The sequence below is a fragment of the Ptychodera flava genome, chromosome 5 (genome assembly GCF_041260155.1).
Source record: "Ptychodera flava strain L36383 chromosome 5, AS_Pfla_20210202, whole genome shotgun sequence".
NCBI lineage: Eukaryota > Metazoa > Hemichordata > Enteropneusta > Ptychoderidae > Ptychodera > Ptychodera flava.
Window position 1 is genome coordinate 19268286 of NC_091932.1, and position 21176 is coordinate 19289461.

Sequence of the window (21176 nt, forward strand, 5' to 3'; positions counted from 1 at the left end):
TTTGGCCCCTGCAGTTTATCGAAAACAAGTGTGGCGAAGATAGCCTGGCTTCGGGCCACTAGGGTAGTGGGACGAGTCGTAGCTGCAATAATTGTAGCCCTTGGTTGGTGGGGATTGGGCTTCTGTCGTGCGGCTCGCGGCTTGCCCCAACTGGGGCAAGGCGCGAGCCGCACGACAGAAGCCCAATCCCCACCAACCAAGGGCTACAATTATTGCAGTGGGACGAGTCGATGTCCGACTACCGCACTCCGTACAGTGGTGGCACCCCCGGAGACTCAGCCCTGCCGCCATACCAGCAATGCAGACCCCAGCGAAGACATCCTCATATTACGTTGAGATGCTATTATTTGACTCCATTTGTTTTTGTCAAATTATGAATTATACCAGGTACCCAGCAAGTAAATATACCCTTGCTTTACTATTGCTCGATTTTGAATAAAAGCATGGCAATCTTAGAGTGAAGGTATCGTACCAGGTCAGTCTCCTTCGTTGTAAAGAAAACGGAGATTAATCAACAGAGCTCTGAGCCTTGCGTATCTTAGTGGCGAGAGAGAGGTAGCCCCGGTGCATGATTGCTTGGAGCGCCGCCTGAGCCGCATCGCGCTACATGCCGGACTAACAGATAAACGAGAGAAACCTCCTGCGCTGCGGCACAGTGCAACCACACTCAAAGAATAGGGAACGTCTGGCGTTGAGGGCGTGCTACGGTATATCACCTGAAGCCAATACCTGTGGCAACACTAATTTGACACAAAAGCAGTCACCACCTCTCCATCCCTTGGCAGAAAAAACCCATTATTCTTCCTAACATGGAGGTAGCGGCGAGACTTTTAGCTCCAAATTACTGACTATTTTAAATAGGTGTTTATCCGAAGCACGCCCGCACTTTCAGTATCAAGAAGAAAGGACTTAAGCTCAGCTCAGGGAAGTATTTTTAGAAAATTAAACGCCAGTTTCGACATCACGTATGGGGTTATGTTTTTCTGCGATCAAACATTTCCTTCTCTTTCTTACACGTGGAGTGCTTGAAAGTCCCTGAGCAACCAGCCCCCGCCCCATGCAGCCGACACATTTCACGTGAACTTTCAAACAATGAGTTTGACCTTTAACAAATTATTGTTAGTGTTCGCGGAGCTGAAATTTGACTGAAAGGGTATAAAATACCACTCTGTTATTTTCTTTGGAGCACGGAATCTGAAAGAAGTATTTAATGTAATAGTTGTTGGGATAGGTATAAGAAAATTGAATTGCCCTTTCCAGATCATGACATTTCACAATAGAATGTACACGAGACAAATGTGCCGCATATTGTCTTTTCAGGAAAACTGGACGTGGGTTGTGCTCTGTACGTAAATACAGTGGCATAGTGAGCAGGTCATGGAACTTAGATTTTCCGCTAGCTATGCAGTTGATAGTACCGCCGGATTCTCTTCTGCTATCTACGCACTTAATATGGCACCATACTGGCCGGTTACTGGACCTTTAGGGCCTCAGAAACTTCAACGTCGGCCTCGTTGAATTCGTCGTTGTAGAGTCAAGTGCATACTTTTTGTCATTTAGTCATACACACGTGACAGTGACCTTCACATGAGGCTCCTTCTTCCAATGCGGGTTTAATAAAAACCGACAAATGTCATAAAAGACAGAATAACACGCCACATGCTCATTCCGTGTCTAGGATGGAAGCTTTAGCAAATTATGAGTAAAAGTTTAAAACTTCCGGGTTAAGACTTGTATGCATAGTGCCTTAAGTTGTCAACTACGGTGATTTTTGACGCGCATACATGAATTTGGAAGCGAAATTATGCTGTTGATAAAAATGTGTTGTTGTTGGTTTTTTTTTCAAATGCAAATTCAAAATCGTCGTTTGTATGCGATTCATTGACAAGAGAGGAATAGAAATTAGAATTCTTTGGTCGATTCCGAATGATGCCCGATGCTTTGAACAGCATAGTAACACATGTGCAAAATTTTGCCAGTGGACAAGAAAATTTGACGTCTCGAAAATGGACTTGTACAAAATTATGATGAAAACCACAAAATCCTTAGGGTTCGATGGTCCAACCATTGTTCTTATTGAATTATTTCTACAAACAGCCAATCAAGTAGAGAGAAGGCCTGGCTTAAGACTCCTTAAGTTGCTATAAATGATACTAATTTGCCAATCACATACAGCCTTCCGAGACCCCCTGCACACTGCCAGAGGGAGACAAGCGTCGTGTGCCAAGTTCTTTGTAAAATAATCTTGTCAAATCTATTTTGAAACCAGAAAAGTGACGCCAGTTTTTTGAAAATATATTTCCAAGGTTCTTCATACTGAAGCTTTGTGTTAAAATGTTAAATTCTGGAGAAGAAATAGTTACTGTAAAGGCAGTATGTGACACGACTTTGCAAGACACTTGTTGTGTTGTCCGTCCTTACCTTTCGTTTTTCAACATTTTGACCAATAAATTTTAAACGAAAAAGGCACTTTTCAATAAACTAAATTTTTGTTTCTTAATCAGTGCACCAGTTTATCGCGCGCGTTGTAGTGGGAAAAGTTAAAGGTATTCAGTCACCTGTAATCTTAAAATGCCCATATATGGTCAAATGGGAGTTCCTTGGTATTCAAACTGCCAGTGTGCGGGCGCTGTTTTTAAAAAGCGGCCACCCGCTTAAAATCTGTGATTGGTTAGATTTTCTCTTTCCAGGGTAACTGTGACAAAATTGGAACAGGTAACGGTATACCTTTAAAGAATGTGGGTCGCTTCTCGTGCATGCAGTGTGCGAGATTTGATTCAAAGCGCAAACTGCGGCGTCGATACCAACATTCATGTCAAACAATAAAAGAGAGTCGCTAGAACTTTAGACAAAAATATCTCAAAAGGTCTCCTCTGGTACATTCGCAGTGCAAATGACTTGCGCAACTTTCTTTGAGCTTGCCAACCACAACAAATACCTCAGCTTTTGGGGTAAAAATAATTAAATCGGAGCGAATGTTCAGTGCACACCGTCACAGACAATTGTCTATGTTACTGTGGCAAGCATCGTGTGCCTGTCTTTGGATCTCGACTTCGTATGGGTTTAAGAGACCTAGAGATGGATTTTTCATCGTTAATTCCATCAAATGTAAACGGGGGAGATTTCGATTCCACCAACTAGTAACAATATCAAGCGAAACGGGCAGTTGGTAAAACCATTGGTTGTAAACAGAAAGAAAATTAAATGGTGATATGTTCGCGACAGACGACCCTGGACCTTTAAACTTTATGATTGCTTCATTCTTTCACTGATTTCGACACTCACTAGTATTGACTCCGTCATTTCGGATGTACCTGATATAATGCCTAGTACATGTTATCTTTCTCACTGAAATTCCGTACAAAGTTTATCTATTTTTTTTGCAATGATTGATCAGCCCGACCGGAGGTCATCGAACTTCAGAGCTTTGTCGAGTCGCGTGACCTTTCAGTGACGTGTCGGTCGCATAAGGAATCCAGACCTACATTTTGTCGTCGGGTCAGCGTTGGTCGGCAAATGTGCCGCGGTAGTTGTTGCTGGGCATCGAAAAGCCTTCACCTTAACGTGAATGTTATCCGTCCCACGAGTGTAAGGCATAGGTCACAGATGGTCAATAGAAGCCGCCGCGACGAAAAGAAAACCAGAATGGCGACATGGAGTACCTGATAACGGCTACTTTGGAAAGTGCATGTATTTCATTCATAGTAACCTAAAAATGATTTCGTGGGTCAGTCGGTTAAAGACCAAACAAAAGTCCACTAAATTAGACACTCACCTAGTCTTGCACACTTTGAATTGAAATGAAGACAAGCCCTTGTTCTGTGCCGGCAAAGGCGTTTTTGTGTCCTTATATCGAGGGGAAAATACACAGGTCACCTGCACTTACAGGAACTGTCGGAACTATCAAAGAGAGTACTGTGTACATTTAACTCCCTCAAATTGGTAACGATAGTTCAAATAGACTCCTAACAGAGTCTTGATACCCCAATTATTGTGATATAAATTCTACAGTTCTTTAACTTTGTTTTTATTTACCATATACGTTTCCCCCCCTCTCTCTCTCTCTCTCTCTCTCTCTCTCTCTCTCTCTCTCTCTCTCTCTCTCTCTACTTACGTGTCCGTGTATCTCTGTCTTTCTGTCTACCTTTCAACAGGATTTTGTTTACCTGTCTTCGTTTCACTGAGTTTTCCGCATTATGGTTGTGTAGAAATGATACCTGAAGAGTGATCACGTGACAGATCTTGTCAAAAGCCACACGCATTATCATTGTTCTCTTCCCACTTCTCTGTCTGTTAATCTGTCTTTATGGTCTCTCTCTGTCCACCCTTCTGTCTCTGTCTCTTTGTGTCTTTGTCTCCCTCTTCTCTGCCTGTGTGTCTGTCTGTCTGTTGGTCTGCCTTAAAGTTTCTGTCACTCTCTCCCTGTTACCTCTTGAGACCTATTGTATAAAGAAAGTTATTTGATTTATACGTAAATACAAGAACTGAAACACGGGGCTGGCATGCAGTTTCCGCCTAAATATCAAAATATTGTGAGAAAATCAGCCCTCCGTTTGCATTCGTCGCTTTACTTGCACAGTCCAAAACACCCACCTGTATAGATTGCTTACACCGACAATTTTCAAATATCCCTCTAAAACCTTACCTCTTAAGCATTTATCTGATAACCATCACTGATTCTATTATGCCCCTGGGGATTTTATACGTATTTTACTTGAATGGCTATATTGTTGGCTATATATGTCTGTCCTTGGTATAAAACTCGTGTTCTCTTTTGCATTCTTTAATGTTTTACTGATCTTAGGTCGGACAGAACCTCTATCATCTTGGATGAAGTCCGCCTGTCGTTGAAGCTTTGCCCGTTCGTTGATTTGTCATCTTGTCAGTCTCCGCATATGTCTTTCCGTCCTGGCTTCCAAGGGTCTTTTCGAGGCTGCTGTCTGTTTGTCCCTCTGCGTAATGCGCCCGTCCGTGCCTCTGAGGTCGAATAAGTGTATTATTTCACTAGCCATACCCTCTCTCTCTCTCTCTCTCTCTCTCTCTCTCTCTCTCTCTCTCTCTCTCTCTCTCTCTCTCTCTCTCTCTCTCTCTCTCTCTCCTCTCTCTCGCCATCTTTTCCATCACAAACTTACATGCACGTACGTGCACCCTTGTGACAAAACAACCACAAACTTGCTTTTTTGCGTGCTTACCTTATCTCTGTTATTCGTTTCGGAGGTCACCTTGTCACCTCCTAACAAAACAGTCCGAATTTGTTTTGAAGATTGTACAAACTACAACATGTCGATACGACAAAAAGCACTCTCATGGTGTTTGTATTGAGCGATGTAATCAAGAAGCTGACCCCGCAAAGTTTGTCGCTGACAAAGTTTGAGTGATGCTAATCGATATGTGCACGATATGAGCACAATAAGTCAGTCATGCATTTTCGATTCCATATAAGGGCTGTGGGAAATGGAAATGGGTCTCGATACTTTTGGCCGAGTGAACGTACCAATGTGACACAACACCCCTTCCCTCCCCCTCAATCTACTTTTTGAAGTTAGTTGCAACATTTCCCCAAAGGGCTCGTTCACAACCGTGCCGAAGAAATTAAGGGGTATTTTGATAACGTTGCCGGATACGTCGTGGAGGTGCTGTATCTGACCATAATATTTTGTGTCTCACACTCTTTAAAATTTCTCCAAATGAGTTTCTTACCATTTCAGCACTTCCTCCGCCTTTAAACAACGCACACCTTCATCATATAAACTACGTCATGGTGAGAGCAGTGTTTTCGCTCTCCCCATATGACGCAGCAATTTCTGCCAGCACAATGCGTCGGAAAAGTGCTGACCTTTGCTTTCTGGATGACACTTTATGTTACCGGATACACTCAAGATGCCATCTATGTGAGTTTGCGCATGTCAATTAAGTTGACAGTTTTGAGAATTTGACGACGTCACAATAGCAATATACTTGTTCACCAGTTAGGAAGTTATTTTTCGTACCTCAAACCGGCTTCATTTATTGACTTCATCGCTATTTGACTCAACACTCTAAATGTGAGAGGGGGCCGAACCTTAAAATTAAAGGGATCTCCACCCGATGCCCTCTTAATTTTTGTGAACGTCAATGCTTACTGTACAACGACTTTTACCATGGTAACATTTACTATATAACTTGAATTTGTTCAACAAATATCTGCGACACCTACAAAAAAGCACAGTAATATGGCCAGTTTTTGCTTCTTTTCCCCCTTTCCTCAATGGCTGCCGTTTCAACTTAAGATTTCCTGCACATGGATGAAAGCTGTATCAGAGAGGTCCTGCATTCTTTTCAGGTGTATTTGCTTTCTGCTGTCACAAAGGGTTCAAACAAAGCTGTTTCCTTGATGAGAATTCTTTAGCTGTAATGTAAACAAATGAATTAGCCCATTGTAGCAAATCTCAGCTCATAATTTACATGAAATCAATATTCGTTTCTGATAAGGGTTCGATGTTTACAAATGTTGAAAAAGCGTCGACTCAACGAGTGGTGTCTTCGCAAATGCTTACAGTCAGTTGCGAAAACTATCTTCACCGCTGTAAGATTGTTTGAAAGATATGGATACTTGTGTGTATGTATAAGAGAGAGAGAAAGAGAGAGAGAGAGAGAGAGAGAGAGAGAGAGAGAGAGAGAGAGAGAGAGAGAGAGAGAGAGAGAGAGAGAGAGAGAGAGAGAGAGAGAGAGAGAGAGAGAGAGAGAGAGACAGACAGACAGACAGACAGACAGACAGACAGACAGACAGACAGACAGGGAATGAGGAGAGATGAGAGACACATAAAAAGAGACGGAGACAGGGAGCTGCGATCGAATAACAGGGAATAAGATAACGACTAGACACAGGTAAGATGTTACAGAAAGCAGGCAAGAAGTTTACAAAATCTGGTTTCTCTTATCTGATTATTTGACCCAATGTACACAACCTCTTAGCAACGCATACGTTTGATGAAGTATATGACCAGAGGCCCTATAAGTGTACCTGCTGTTGCAAGAGGAATATAGCTACCCCGGGGATCCAGGGTATACAAGTACTTATTGATCGGGTTCAGCAATTCGACCGCTTCTGAATTCGTTTGCAGAGGTTGTGCTGGTGCGGGGAGCTACTCAACAATATTTTCATGAAATTCATTTTTTCTTCGTCATATACGCATATTTTCGAAATTCATAGGATAACCGAATCGTACTTGTTCCAGTCGTGTATTTTTGGCTTTTGGAAATACTCGCTACTACTCGTCAACTCTTTCTTGTAAAGGTTTTCATATTTCAGCTACTTAATATAAAAGATGCGAAATATTGTAGCAACAGCTAAGTCCTTAAGATTTCGAAAAGATTGACAATGATCGTTAAAATGTTTTAACCTCGTAAATTTACAACTACCAATACTCTCCTCCTTTATGCAAAAGTTTTTTAAAATCTTTTTATTGCCGCAATTACGGTTACACGACACAAGGAAAACCAGTCTTAGATATGATATATAAAAATAGTAGATACAAAGACAGACGGTCAGTCACATAATGCTGAAAACTGTCTACAGAAATGTAAAAGAAATCCCCAATGCTGATGTGACGGAGAGGTATAAATAGGATTACTGACAGACGTGGACATATAAAAAAGTTATGGTTTTTCTCATTTTCACACAATGTTATGCAAGAAATTCACTGAATGTGCAACTACCATAAACTCTTTCTGTGTTTTTTAATCTAATCCAGATTGCAATGTAATACTCCCGAGGTAAGTAAATTTCTGTATAAGGCTTAAGATGAATGCTTGGCAAGAAGAAATTCGCCATCAAGGAGATTCAGTGTTTCTGAGACTAGGAAATTTTTGAGACAAGTTTCTGAGACTCGTTTTCTCATAGGATTCAAAATGCATTGTTACCATCTCAGCAAGGTCATCGAACTCTGTGCAAGCTTCAGAGCCTCTATACCTAAAAGAATAGATTTATTTCGATCGATTGATCGATCTACCGTCCGCCTCGTGCTTTTATTCGATACATTGATTCAACGATTCACGTCTGACAATATTCCTATAGACTGCGCCTTCTCTCCCCAGTAAAACTTTAAGTTCCTGGCGCACTGCTTCAAATTTTCACATTTCAGGTCAACTCCATCAAAGTCAACAATAACATTGTTTCCATGACAACCTTGCTTACCCCGACCAAAAGAGCAACAGCAAGACAAACGCGAATATTTGTAATCATGCGTACGTCCGGCAATTCAAAAGAAGGGTAATCATAAATTCAAAAAGTAGGCTGTGAAATAATGGTTGCTTCTCGCACTATTAAGCGCCAAGTAAGTTCATTCTAATTACGGCTATTTTCTTAATAAGACCCTCATAACGGAAGAATCAAACAGTTGGTTTTCGCAAAGGTCTCGTCTTTTATCAGTCAATCTGTATTGTCAAGTGTAACTTGTATAACAAGAATTAATTTCGCCAGGGCGCACAACTGGGCTGGGCGCTTCGTTACTGCTCGCAGCGAAGAAAAAGCAATATCCGTCCGTGCGACGAAAATAAATCGCGCCTCTGTTTGGGCATGAAATCGGTGTCCGATGAACGAAAGAACAACAGATGGTAATTTCAAATTGATTCTTATTAAAATGACAATATTAGGTCCCTTGGATTTTCGCAGGACCAACGACCTGAGGTCTGTGGTGCAGAGTATTTCTAAGCGCAGACGGTGTTTAGTATCGTGTACTGACGAACGAATACGCTAACTAAACGCCGTGCATTTCTACTAAGTATCTTATCAATGCATAAATTGTCATGTGAGAATTTACGCATGGACACTGGACCGCACTATGAAGAACTATATTTCAAACATCTTTTACTGGACCGCAGACTCGTGTTCATTGTTTTGGTCGCGAAGCTTTCGTCCCTGAGCAAATACATGTACACAAGCAAGTGTCCAGTGACGCGACCTACTCTTCTTATGGCAGTGTGCGCCCCGAAAATGAAATACGAAACCATTGTTCAAACGTTCCTCAATGAAACTGTCAACCGTTTTCTTGCCACAATCAAGCATAAAAATCAGGGGTCACGGTGCAAAATTTGGAATTAGAAATCCTCTATTTGCTAAAATATGGCATTCAAAATGGCCGCCATCCCTATACTAACTCTATGACGGAAAATACACTTTTAATTTGTAAAAACAAGTTTCTTACTCCAAGAGCATTAAAATGACCCCCACAAGCGGTGGACCACAAAAAATATTCTAAATATTTGAGATTCTGCCCCCCAAGGCGCACTCTACCTTTAAAATCTGCGACCCCACAACATTTCATCGTATACTAGCACACTCCAGTATATTGGAGAAATTTTGCAAATGTTGTGCTTTTCCCTAAAGGTAAGTAGAACCCCAAAACTTACAAAGAAAGTAAAGAAGACATGCTATACATAAACACCTGATTACTATTTTTCGTAAAAAAATAACTGAAAGAATGACATGAAATATCATAAGACTGCTAATGATGTCATCATTTATTTTCCAAGCGATTGCTATGCATATGGTTCTTTGTGAGCGTCAATACACACGATATAGGCGACCTGCTCGGGCGCGGGGCGAATACTATCCAAAGAAATGCGGAAAAACCCGCCACGCTGATGGTATCTCAAACACTGCTACACTGACACAACTATTTCCCGGTTCAAGAGGTACGCAGTTTATTCTTGTTAACCCCTTTCTAACTATAAATTGAATCGGCTTTGTAAAATGTGCTTATGTCCGATTGACACATTGATACTGAGATCATATGCACTCCAGGATGAGTTTATTCTTGTTCTATACGTACGGTGATAGGTCTGATTTTCAAGTCAAAAGGCACGATGTCGTTAATATCTTTGCACACTCAAGTGTGTAAGCTATATCTCAAACGGTTAAAATAAACAATACAACTACCTGGCCATTTTAACAATCACATCTCGAGACAGACATAGACTGAAACCACGCAATATAAGCTCTCTCTCTCTCTCTCTCTCTCTCTCTCTCTCTCTCTCTCTCTCTCTCTCTCTCTCTCTCTCTCTCTCTCTCTCTCTCTCTCTCTCTCTCTCTCTCTCTCTCTCTCTCAAATTAAGTTGGTATTGTCTAACTTTCAAGCACCCCTTTGTGGCTTTTCATTGAATGCTTTTAAACTCATACCAAGAGCGAAGCTCAAATATTCGCCGTTAATTGCGGAGTCAAACCCCACAAGAAAACGTACAGTTCAAACAACGGCACTGACCTATCATGATGCGCTGCAAGTCTTTATCCCTATTTTGCTGATGCATACAAAAGACAAAGCAATGACAATTGGGTCGCCAGCCTCTTCCAAAACCATCCTCCCCACAACTGGTAACTGAATAAAATCAAAATTGCCAATATTTTGGGGGTTATACCGGTATACACCTATTTTTCTTTGCAAACTGCACTTTTCATAATTGGTAGGAGCCTTATCCACTGTGGCTGAATGTTAGGCACTACTCCTGTGCAAATAATTTAATCCATTCTTTTGACTCTGAAGTACATGGCTGTAGGAACTTTTTTCGAGAAAGTTAACTTCGAGACGTTAGAGAATCAGAAGCAGACTTTTGAACGAAATACTTATTTTTGCCCTGGGAACGTGCTAGGTGCTGGGGGAAGTGTATAATTAGTAACAGTCGGTTCAAAATGTGTGTTTTCCGATCGCCCACTCAAAACAGGCCGACCACAGGAAACGAACCCTGGATGCGACATCACGTGATCGAGCACAAAAGAAGTTCTTTGCACTATCGTTAGAGGCAAATCAGATTACACCTTGAAGTGTCAAATAAGTGTTCGAGTGAAAAGAAAACTTTTGAAGTATGACAAGAAAGGCTTCAGCCAATGGGAGGCCGGCCTTTTTCACTTACGATGATACCGAGGGAGCGCATGCGGCAAGTTGCTGAGGCTTCACGGAGTTGGATCATTCAAGTTACTACGGCACGCGCATTCCTCCACTCAAACATTTGTACAGCTTACCAAATTTCCTTCCAACCTGTTGACTACGACATTACTCACACTTTGAAATTCATATATTTTAAATCCGTAAAATGGATTAATTCTAAGTCTGGCTGTGCGAAATTTCGTCTCAGGACTGTGCACTTCACATTGACTGTGGGCAAGCAGGCTCTTTGAATACATATATATGTGGTGTTGTTAGTTAATCAGAAAATCTGTTCAAATTCGAAGAAACTGACAGATGCCAAATACGTGGGGGATATGTATACATATTCTAAAGGACCTAGTGATTTTGGCGAAATAGTGACCCGCTGAAGTGTTTCAAAGTTCCACGATATTCAACTCATTTGAATATTTATGAATTCACACTGTCTAAAGCCAGAAACACATGAACATGCACATGAAATATGAAAATGACCTTTATTTCTCTCGCAATCATAATCACAATCGTCATATTACTTGACTTCATTGCTATCACTCACATATGTTGCTTTCGATCCTTGCAAATCATTTAAATGTCTTAATACGTTTTGTCTCCCTCGACAGATTTATACAAATACATTATCTGCACGAAAATTCGGAAATTCTCATTTTATTCTGTATTTTTATATATCAACTTTGAGTATATATATTATATATATATAATATATATATATATATATATATATTATATATATATATATATACATATATATAATATATATAATATATAATATATTATATATACATATATATATATACATATATATATATATATATACATGTTACACACACAAATACGTCACCTGCATATATATATATATATATATATATATATATATTATATATATATATATATATATATATATATATATATATATATATATATATATATATATATATATATATTATATATATATATATATATATATATATATATGTATGTATGTATGTATGTATGTATTTTGGGATTTTTAGTTTGTTCTTGAGTCACTATGCGGAGTGTGAAACCAGTACCGAACGCTTTTTCAACTCTCCAAGGTTTTAGTTGAACGAACGGAGTATAGTGCTTTGCGGCATGATACTACCTCGCAGATAAACCCACCCACACACTCATTCTTCCCTTTGACGACCACCTTATATCTTGTCACATTTCGTACCATAGCCTTTGTACAATCCCGCATATACTGGCGCCCGAACAATCACAGACGACCGGTGAACATACTTAAGATCTATGGATGTGGAGTCACTCTTGGCGTCGGTTTGAAATTCGTTAGGTTGTAAAAGAATTAAGTGAACGTTTGAAGAAATCTTTGACATTTTCGTCACAAAAGAAGAGCGTTATACAGACGTAAGAGATATGAGAATAAAGCTGTTAGGAATTAACTTACGCCATTTTCAATGACGTCATAAGTTTTCAATAGGCGAGATGACGATATTAGTGTTGTCATTGTGTTGTGAAGATCAGAGGAGAAATGACAAAACCTTTGTGTTCGCGACAAAGCGACCAAATCCCGCGGGGAACCAGTGACATTTCGGAGGTGCTTTCGAAGGCAAGTGCTCAATCATCCATCAGAGATTAAACATTTCGTTTACCAAACACCTTCTGGATTTAATTTTAGATTTTCTGCAAAACCGTCACTGCGCTAGTTTCTTTCAGTGAAAATTTACTAAGTCCTACCCTCGGAAACGATAAAAAGGGCAAGGTATCGATAACCGTCGCTCACATACTGATACCAAACAGATGCTCGCCAGCATGAAGGATTATAGCTACTATACGGGAAGCATCCAGTTATTATGGCGGGCGGGCCGGCAATTTCTTCTTGTACATCTGTCAAAATAAGTGAACCCGCCTACCCATTGCCCCTAAAATTGATGACCCCCTTTTACAATGATAAAAATTTCATGATCCCCTCCCCGATCCCCATTACATGAGTAAGTATTGATCCAATTTTGAATGATGACACAAGACGTTACCGGTGTAAAGAAAACTATTTTTCCAAGATCCTGCTCTTCTTCCAGAACCTGTATACATTGTATACTGTGTCTCGGAAGGTTCAAAAAGTTATTCATCAGTTCTGCTCCTGCCAATCTCATGGATTACAACATCATCATCCTCTTCCTCGACAAAAAGCTCTGAGTCTGATATGTTACTTTCACTGCCACTATCTGTATTTTGAATAGTTTCCAAATAATTTATGATTTTTCTCTGAGTTTCCATGTTTTTCTGTTCTCTCTCCTCTCCGCAGGTGACTGCTTTGATTCTGTCTCCTTTGTTCCCTTTAGCTGACAGATTGTGATGAATTGAGTATTTGTTTAGACTGGCCCAAGTCGCTTGGCTTTTCTCGGCGGCAGTTACTGGCTGATGTGGGCCATCGCGTTCATTCAACGAACTATGCTACAGCCTACTTCTAATGGGACAGTCTGCTGTTATACTTTGATATTTATATGCCTACACAGACTTTGAGCTAGTCTAGTATTTCTTCAGATCTTGCACATATAATCGTGCACTTCAAAACAGGCATTGAACCAAACCCTATACATGGCCATTTCCGTGATCCCTTCTTAGACCACACATCCTGGTATTTCTGTTGATGTATGTCTACCAGGTTGATGAAAAACTCTGTAACATTCATCCACATTTCCACAAGGCCTCACTTCCAAGGGAAACTGTGCATTGTCACAGAGGATCATTTTTCAGGGGAAAATGTTGCATTTAGGAATTCCCTCATATCAGCAAAAATGCCAGGATATAAGGTCATGAAGGGGTCAAGTAGCCAATTTACATACAGGCCTAGGTACCCACCGCTCTTGGGGTAAGGAGAAGCAATGTGAGCTATGGTAAAAGCGTTTAATCATGGACATGCTCCCTACTGGAATACTCTGGCCAAAATACCATAATGTTACCTGAAGGTTGAGGATACTTTACAACATAGTGTAACCACATACTTTATATTTATTTTAAGAGTTATAATACAAAAAGGTATTATACATTTCTTCCTTGTTGCTAATTGACATACTTTTCATTTCTACTCCAGCCTTTGCGTCTAATTATCATCACCAGATAAGTTTTGTACATCTCTGTCCTAAAAAACTGGTCAGATAATTTATCAACAGTAGTGCTATGCAACAGCACAAGGGGAAGCATTCAATGTATTCCAGGTTTCAGCTTAACTTATAGCTTGGACCTTACCTCAGCAAAGGGCCGAAAGGAACTGTCCATTGCCCTCAGCGAGCTAAATTCACAAGAAGACATGCCTTTATAGAGTTGCAAAGGCAAGATGTCCATGTGACCGATGATTTATCTGCCACAATACATGTATTTTTATTAGATTACAGTGAAACGACTTCAGAGATTGAAATTATGCAAAGAATCCCTTTTATTTCCTAAAATTTAACACTGAAAATGGATAATTATGAGAATCCCCTACCTAACGAGCCTTGTTCTTATAAGCAGCGTCTTTCTTTAAAATCCTAGTTTTGATATGAGTTACATGCTCTGCCGTGCCAAAAATACTGCCCCAAGGAGCGTTCTTGTTACTGCAAATGTACCTGTATTTACTGTATTTTCTGTCCACGTCGTACTCTGTTCCTTATCTCTAATGTATTTACGCGTCATAGCGTTCAGTTTATAACTTGTCGACCCAGTATGAACAATGTTGATTTATCGCCGACAACTCGCCCTCATTACCAACACGTGTCCTCATGTGCAACACCATTCAAATACTCCGATTAGGGAACAAATCTCGGGCTGTAGCGTGTTTGACACAACATCTTTTTGACGGATGTCGCTGAAGGGCTCCGTTCGAGACAATGAACAATTTCGGTTGGCGAAGCCAATTTCGTCATACACGTATGGAAGAAAGTGTATCGGCCGCATTGCAGTCATAATAACTTGTATTCTGACATTTTATGATAACTATGTTCCAGATTATCACAACCCTTTTTTTGTTTACTGTGTTATATCTTTCTAATATCTCTAGTCCTGTTTTCATTGTTTGTCTCAAGTTTTAAAGTTTATAATTTTCATTCGCAAAAGTTGAAATACCGCGTAGATTAGTACACGGTAGCATTGCAGGTTGCGGTCGCTGTCCTCGCCGTGAATAGATACGACGAACAGTGCCCTTGAACTTGATTTGGGTCAATGTCTCAGCTTCCATGCCATTGAAATGTATATGCTTAGTCAGCAAAACTCGGACAATTTTGATATAACCTGTATTTAGATAGTTTCGCCATTTTCAGAACAAGTTACAGAGTGCAGAGCAATGTTCCATAGTCTTTGTTATGGTGACTAATAGTTTATTAACGTCGACAGATAGCTGTATACTTTTATAAAGTTTGTTTACCTTCAGTTATACTAAGCCCCTAGCCCTTGTACTTTAATCCGTTGTCATGATATCCGGGCTATTCAAATGAGTGGAGCCTCAAGGAAAAGTTCTGTACTTTCGCAAAGGGTGTTTTCTGGGGTCAGTGTGTTTTTCCCCCGATCAATCATTTATCCTTGTGAAAAGTACAGTGGACCCACAATTGCGGTCGGCGATCTAGGGATGACTGACAAGGTCGCAAGGGTTCGCCGTACTATTTCAGTAAGGGAAAACATTTTATCATGACTCTGAAAACGGAAAAACAAATAGTTTTTTTTTGTACTCCAGTCTGTTCAATGGCGCCTATTTTCTTACCGCCGACAAGGACGCGTACGTTTCTTTCAAACAAAAGGGTCGCGCTGGTATCTTCTAACACCTGTCGTCGCTGGCCTCACAGCAATGCCACCCGGCCTACCTTGATGAGAAATGTCACGTGATGTGTAGCGAGTACACATCCTTTGGGAGATTGTGACCAGAAAAGTGTTTAATTCTCTGAGGTTTTTAGGTAGTATCCACCTGGAAACTGCCGTGATGGCCTGAAACTTTTGCACTGACTTTTCTCGAATACACCTTCGATCATGACATTCTCTTTTAAAATCAAAGAATAAATCGGGGGTCACCGTGCAAATTTTGGCAGTAGAAAGACAAATTACCTAATGAATACCGGTATTTGATGTCCGTTCTTGAGTTGTGTTAGCGCTATTGGGAAAAATGAGGTTTCAGATGTTCAAAAAAAATAAGCCGGTGAAACCCTTATTTACACCAAGGGCTTCAAGATTAGCACCAACAAGTGGCAGACTAAGAAAATCTTGTAAAAATTTTTAGAGACTAAACATATCTGTCCCCGAAATGCATTGGGTCATAAGATTGCTCCAAAAGACTAGATTAAAGGGTATCCTTACCATAGGGCAAAACTTGGTTTTTACATAGACTTTGACACTTAGCGTATCATCAATGATCGTTGTACGTGCCGTTTGGCAGCGTTCATGATGCGTCAAATATGACTGTTTCTAGGGCGTGTTCAGAATTACTCGGGAGGGAGGGAGTTGAAAGGGAGGGATTTAGACCTTTCTCTAAAATCGTCCTTTAATCCCGGCGATTCTTCGAAGAATCACTTGAAACGGTGCGTAATTATCAAGTCCCAGCAGATTACTGATGGATTTCACGTTAATTATCTTAATTTGGAAGGAAATTTTCTTGCTTGATTTTTTATCGGGTTGATTTTTTTTCTATAGCAGAGAACAAGTTCAGCTAAAACTCCAACTTCGGACTTTCCCCGATTGGCCACTGTTCACCTCAGTGTCATACGCAAAGTTCAGAACATTTGGAACTATGATGAGAATTTCTTTAAACGGAAATGGGAACCACCAAAAAAATCAATAGACTCATATGCTCCGGATGAAATACTATATTCTTCAGTGCTCAGCAGCTTTGGGTTGTAGATTAGTACACATGCGCAGTGCATTGTCAGGTCATCCGCACTGGTTTGCCGAGAAAATGACAGGGCGAGACCGTTGTAATATCACCTTAATATTGTCTTAATCACTCAGTCGATAACCCACTGATGTTCCCACTACGTGAAATTCACCTTTAGCTTTAGAAGTTTGCATTGAGAAAATGGCACTTTCCTCTATTTAGTGTAAATGCGAAATACCAACTTACCCTATGAATGCCCTGACGTGCTGGAGCTCGCATTGCTCCTAAATTTGGCACGCAAAAAAGCGGTACACTTCTGAAAAACTGATAGTCATCTATTTAATTCAGTTTTACCCTGGTGTGGCACTAAATATTTTCAGACAAGCTATGCCCATAGGCCCCCAACGATGTAACTTTTGTATGATGGAAGTAAAGCGATGGATGCTCTTTCACTGGATTGGATGGCCGTTAATTGACGAGATCACGTGTCTACATGTAATGGTCATCCCGTTTGGTGACATAATAAACTTTTGAAATACGCAGTAAATTTTGGATGAAATATAACCTTTCAAGGGGCAAAGCATGCATTAAAATACCCCCTGCTAATTACGCTTCTGAATATTTTAAGCATATTTCAGCCAAATACGTTTTTCTCCCTGCAATTGTTTTCGCGTACGTCATTTAATACACTGGTCTTCTCCTGTTGCCTACAAAAGGTTTGCGACGGGCTAATTAATTACTGAATGACGTTGTTGCTTTTTTGTTATAATCACTTCTTTTTTCTCCAATAACGCGATTGGAACTAATTTGGGACAATTGGATGGTGAAGTAATGTCGCTTTAAAAATGTAAGCGCATCTGCTTTTCTTTTTAAGTTACACACTTGTTTTTATGAGTAATTTGTAATATTGCGACAATATTGCAATTAGCGGGCACCTAGCCTATCACTTTTAACCCTTTGAACCCTTTTAATGAAATTGTTGACATGTCAGTTGTAAGATAGGAATTTCTGTTGACATGTCAGTTGTAAGATAGGAATTTCAAAGAGTCAATTTTAAAGTTTGAATACAGTACATTTTGAATGAGCTGTGAATTTATTTCACACTTTCTATGCTTAACCAGATGTGCTGAACTGTTGTACAGAAATGAATGTCAATCATTGATGTCAGAGAGGAAAAAGCAGTAAATCCAAAACTTTGATGGGTGACCCCCATCACTAAAGTCAAAAACAACTGAGGGTGACCCCCCACCCCCATGAATCCAGCCATCCTATTAAATCTCCTGAGCAGCCATAGAGAGCTATTTTAGCCAAATCTGATGTGTGCAGTGTCTTAGAGGACCTTTTCCTGTAACATTGAAACCATAAAAGCACAGCTAATAATGACGAAAACTGCCTTTTTAAGTGTTATTTTAGTCATAAAAAAGCATCTTTTTAGAGAAAACCTGAGACACAAAGGAAAATAGTTGCATCAATGAGAACGAAAGACATCTTGTCATTTTTCTATCTCTAAAATAAGTCACTGTATCAAACTGTGCATGTTGCATACTGAATTCTCATAGAGACTACAGAAAAGTATCATGCTTTCCATATGAACTGTAGATTTCATAATGGTACACTTTCACTTAGCAAACATCAAGATATCTCTGACATATATCTCTGATTTATTAAAGTATGGCGCCGAAGGGCGCACCGAAAAATATGAAACATCCTGATATCTCTTATATGTCTTGCATATTAAAGTCATGCACCGGAAGGACGTGCTGAAAAATGTCTGATATATTAAAGTAATGCGCTTGAAGAGCACACTGAAAAATATTGAACATACAGATATCTCTGATATATGTGTGCCTGATATGTATAAGTCGGACGCGCTGAAAAATATATCTGATTATTAAAGTTACGCGCCCGAATGAGGCGCCGAAAAATGCAACTGAATGATGAAATTTGTGGCTGACGCGATGCATTTTAGGCAATGATGAGCCTGTGTCAAAATTCAAAATCACACATGACACCCCCCCCCCCCCATTGGGCATTTCGAAAACATGGAGACCCCCCCCCCATCACTACAGTCAAAAACAGGGTGACCCCCATGAATCGACCGCCCCAGGCCGAAGAAACTGACCAGTCCCTTATGTGTTTCGAATTTACGCATAAAGATAGAGTACACTTTAAATTAGTTTTGGAACTACACGATTTGAAGAGTGAAGGTGTTCCTGGATGTTGATGTGTATCTGCCTGAAGTACCGAGCGAGTAACCGGTTAACTACCCAAAGGGGCCGAGGTTCTCAACGGCATAACAGCGACGCGATGCGTACGGTGTAATGCACTCTGGTCATGGGCTTTAACCACATTGCAACCTACTGTCGGCGACTGAAGCGTGTCTAGCTTTTATTGAGAAGACTCATTTTTCAGTTACCGTGCATTGTCACGCGACAAAATATGAGAGTGGCGCAAAACTTCCGACCGCTTTCAGTGGCGGCGGCACCGTGCAAATACCTTCGGTAACTCTGCTACACGGCGCGATTCATGCCAACACTAATCGCACGTAAACGCTATAGCACGATTCCCGTCACCTTTTTCTTTGCGAAGCCGTAGGGGGTAGTTATCGACAGGGCGCGGATTTCCGTAGGATAGAACGGCCGTCGTGACCCGTAGATAAAAGACGTGTAAAGTGTAGGCGTGAAGAGCGTGGTGTGGTTTATTGAAGTAGGGCGAATCGTGGCCTTCTCGGCCTCTGGTTTCACTTTGCTGGAAAACGATTACAAGGCACAATCTGAGAGAATGAAAGGACTTTTCGGCCACAAGTCAGGAGGTCTAACCGTCTCACCGTAACCGCGGTCCTTCTTTATCAGCATCTTTACATAGGCCTGACCGGGGAAATCGGAGATGTTTCCTGAAGCACCGCATAAAGTAGCTTTATGAGCGTGAAATGCCGTGCTACATGAAGATACGCTTTTGTTAAAAAAAGATCTGTGGGGCAGATTAGTAGAAAGCGGTAGGGTGATATGGATGTTTATAACGGCCTCTTCTCGACGGACAGCGCCATAGAGCTGCATTGACACTTGGTATTTCAGAGAAAATGTAAACTAAAGAAGATACAAGGCTTAAGCAAACACGAGGCGGATGATAAAGCGAAATTCCAAATAGACGTATATTGTTTAAAAATTGGACGTCATTAGATTATTGAACTGTTCTGTACCAAATACCGTACACTCATTCAAAACCGCGTGGGTGGATCACCGTACGACTCGGAGCGGGTTGGTAATATATTGCGATAACTTTGAAAAGCGAGATATTAGAGCTTCGAAAAAAATCCATCCAGCGTTGACTATAGGGGAAATAAAATCGCCCACTCGTTCCTCTACGCCTTCTGTCAAAAAACTCGTCAACTGATGAATGTCTTTCATTTTCATTCGCTTTTACTTTTATTTTACTACCTTTGTTGTCTTTGTTTACTGTTGACACGGTTTTTATTCTTCGGTAAGTGTTTTATTGTGTGGTGACGTGTTTAAAATATGAGTTTCAGAGGTGGGGTGTATTGATTCTTTGTGCTGATCCTCTTGTTTGCGCACGGATCTTTGTAAAAAGCGAAATTTACGCAGTGTAGTTGACTTGATCAAACCTTCTGGCGATTGCTAGCTGGCTATTCGTCGCTCTAGATACGAGAATAGGAGACTGTCATAGTGAGTACGGCTGGGGCTCCCCAGTGCAGGGGACGTGGGGGTCACTCAGCCGAAGGAATCCGGAATTTCCCCTACTAGGCATTCTTTGGCGCTCTCAAAAGTCGGGTAAAAAGTTGTAAAACGTGGACAACTTGATAAATTGCTAAGAATGTTTGTTTCGGTCACGACCTCATGAAATTCTTGCCTTAAGGCTGACTTGCCACATGTTTACCTCTTGTAATATTAGCGCAGAGCTCCAGTCCAAAAAAGAATAACAAAGATAAATTCATTGAATATGAATTCTCGTTTAATTTTACGTTTTATTCACACGTCGTCTTCGAGCGTCTAGGTTCAGGAATCACGATAATGAGTTCTGAAAATATGTAACTTTACCTGTTTCTTTATGAGTCTCTGCATGATCGATGGCTGGTGCTAAAACGAGGCAAGTATTCGCGTCGACGTGGATAATCAAAATGTCAAAAGCTAGAAAACCAAACCCGTGCTTAGTGGGACTAGTTTATCTTGAGCGCTACCGGTGTTCCACGGTTACGCCATGAAAATTCTATGTATATGCATGATACTTAATCACTGGCCTTATTTTGTTCTTATCAAATTGTCCTCTTTTTTGAGGGGGGGGGAGTTCAAATCATAAGTTCATCGTTGGCTTTACACAATTCCAAACTTACGTCTATGCAGGGGTGGGGGGCTGACGCCAAACGCAATGAGCAATATTTGCTAGGCGCGAGTTTTCTCCACAATTCAAGTTCTAAAGATTTTTTT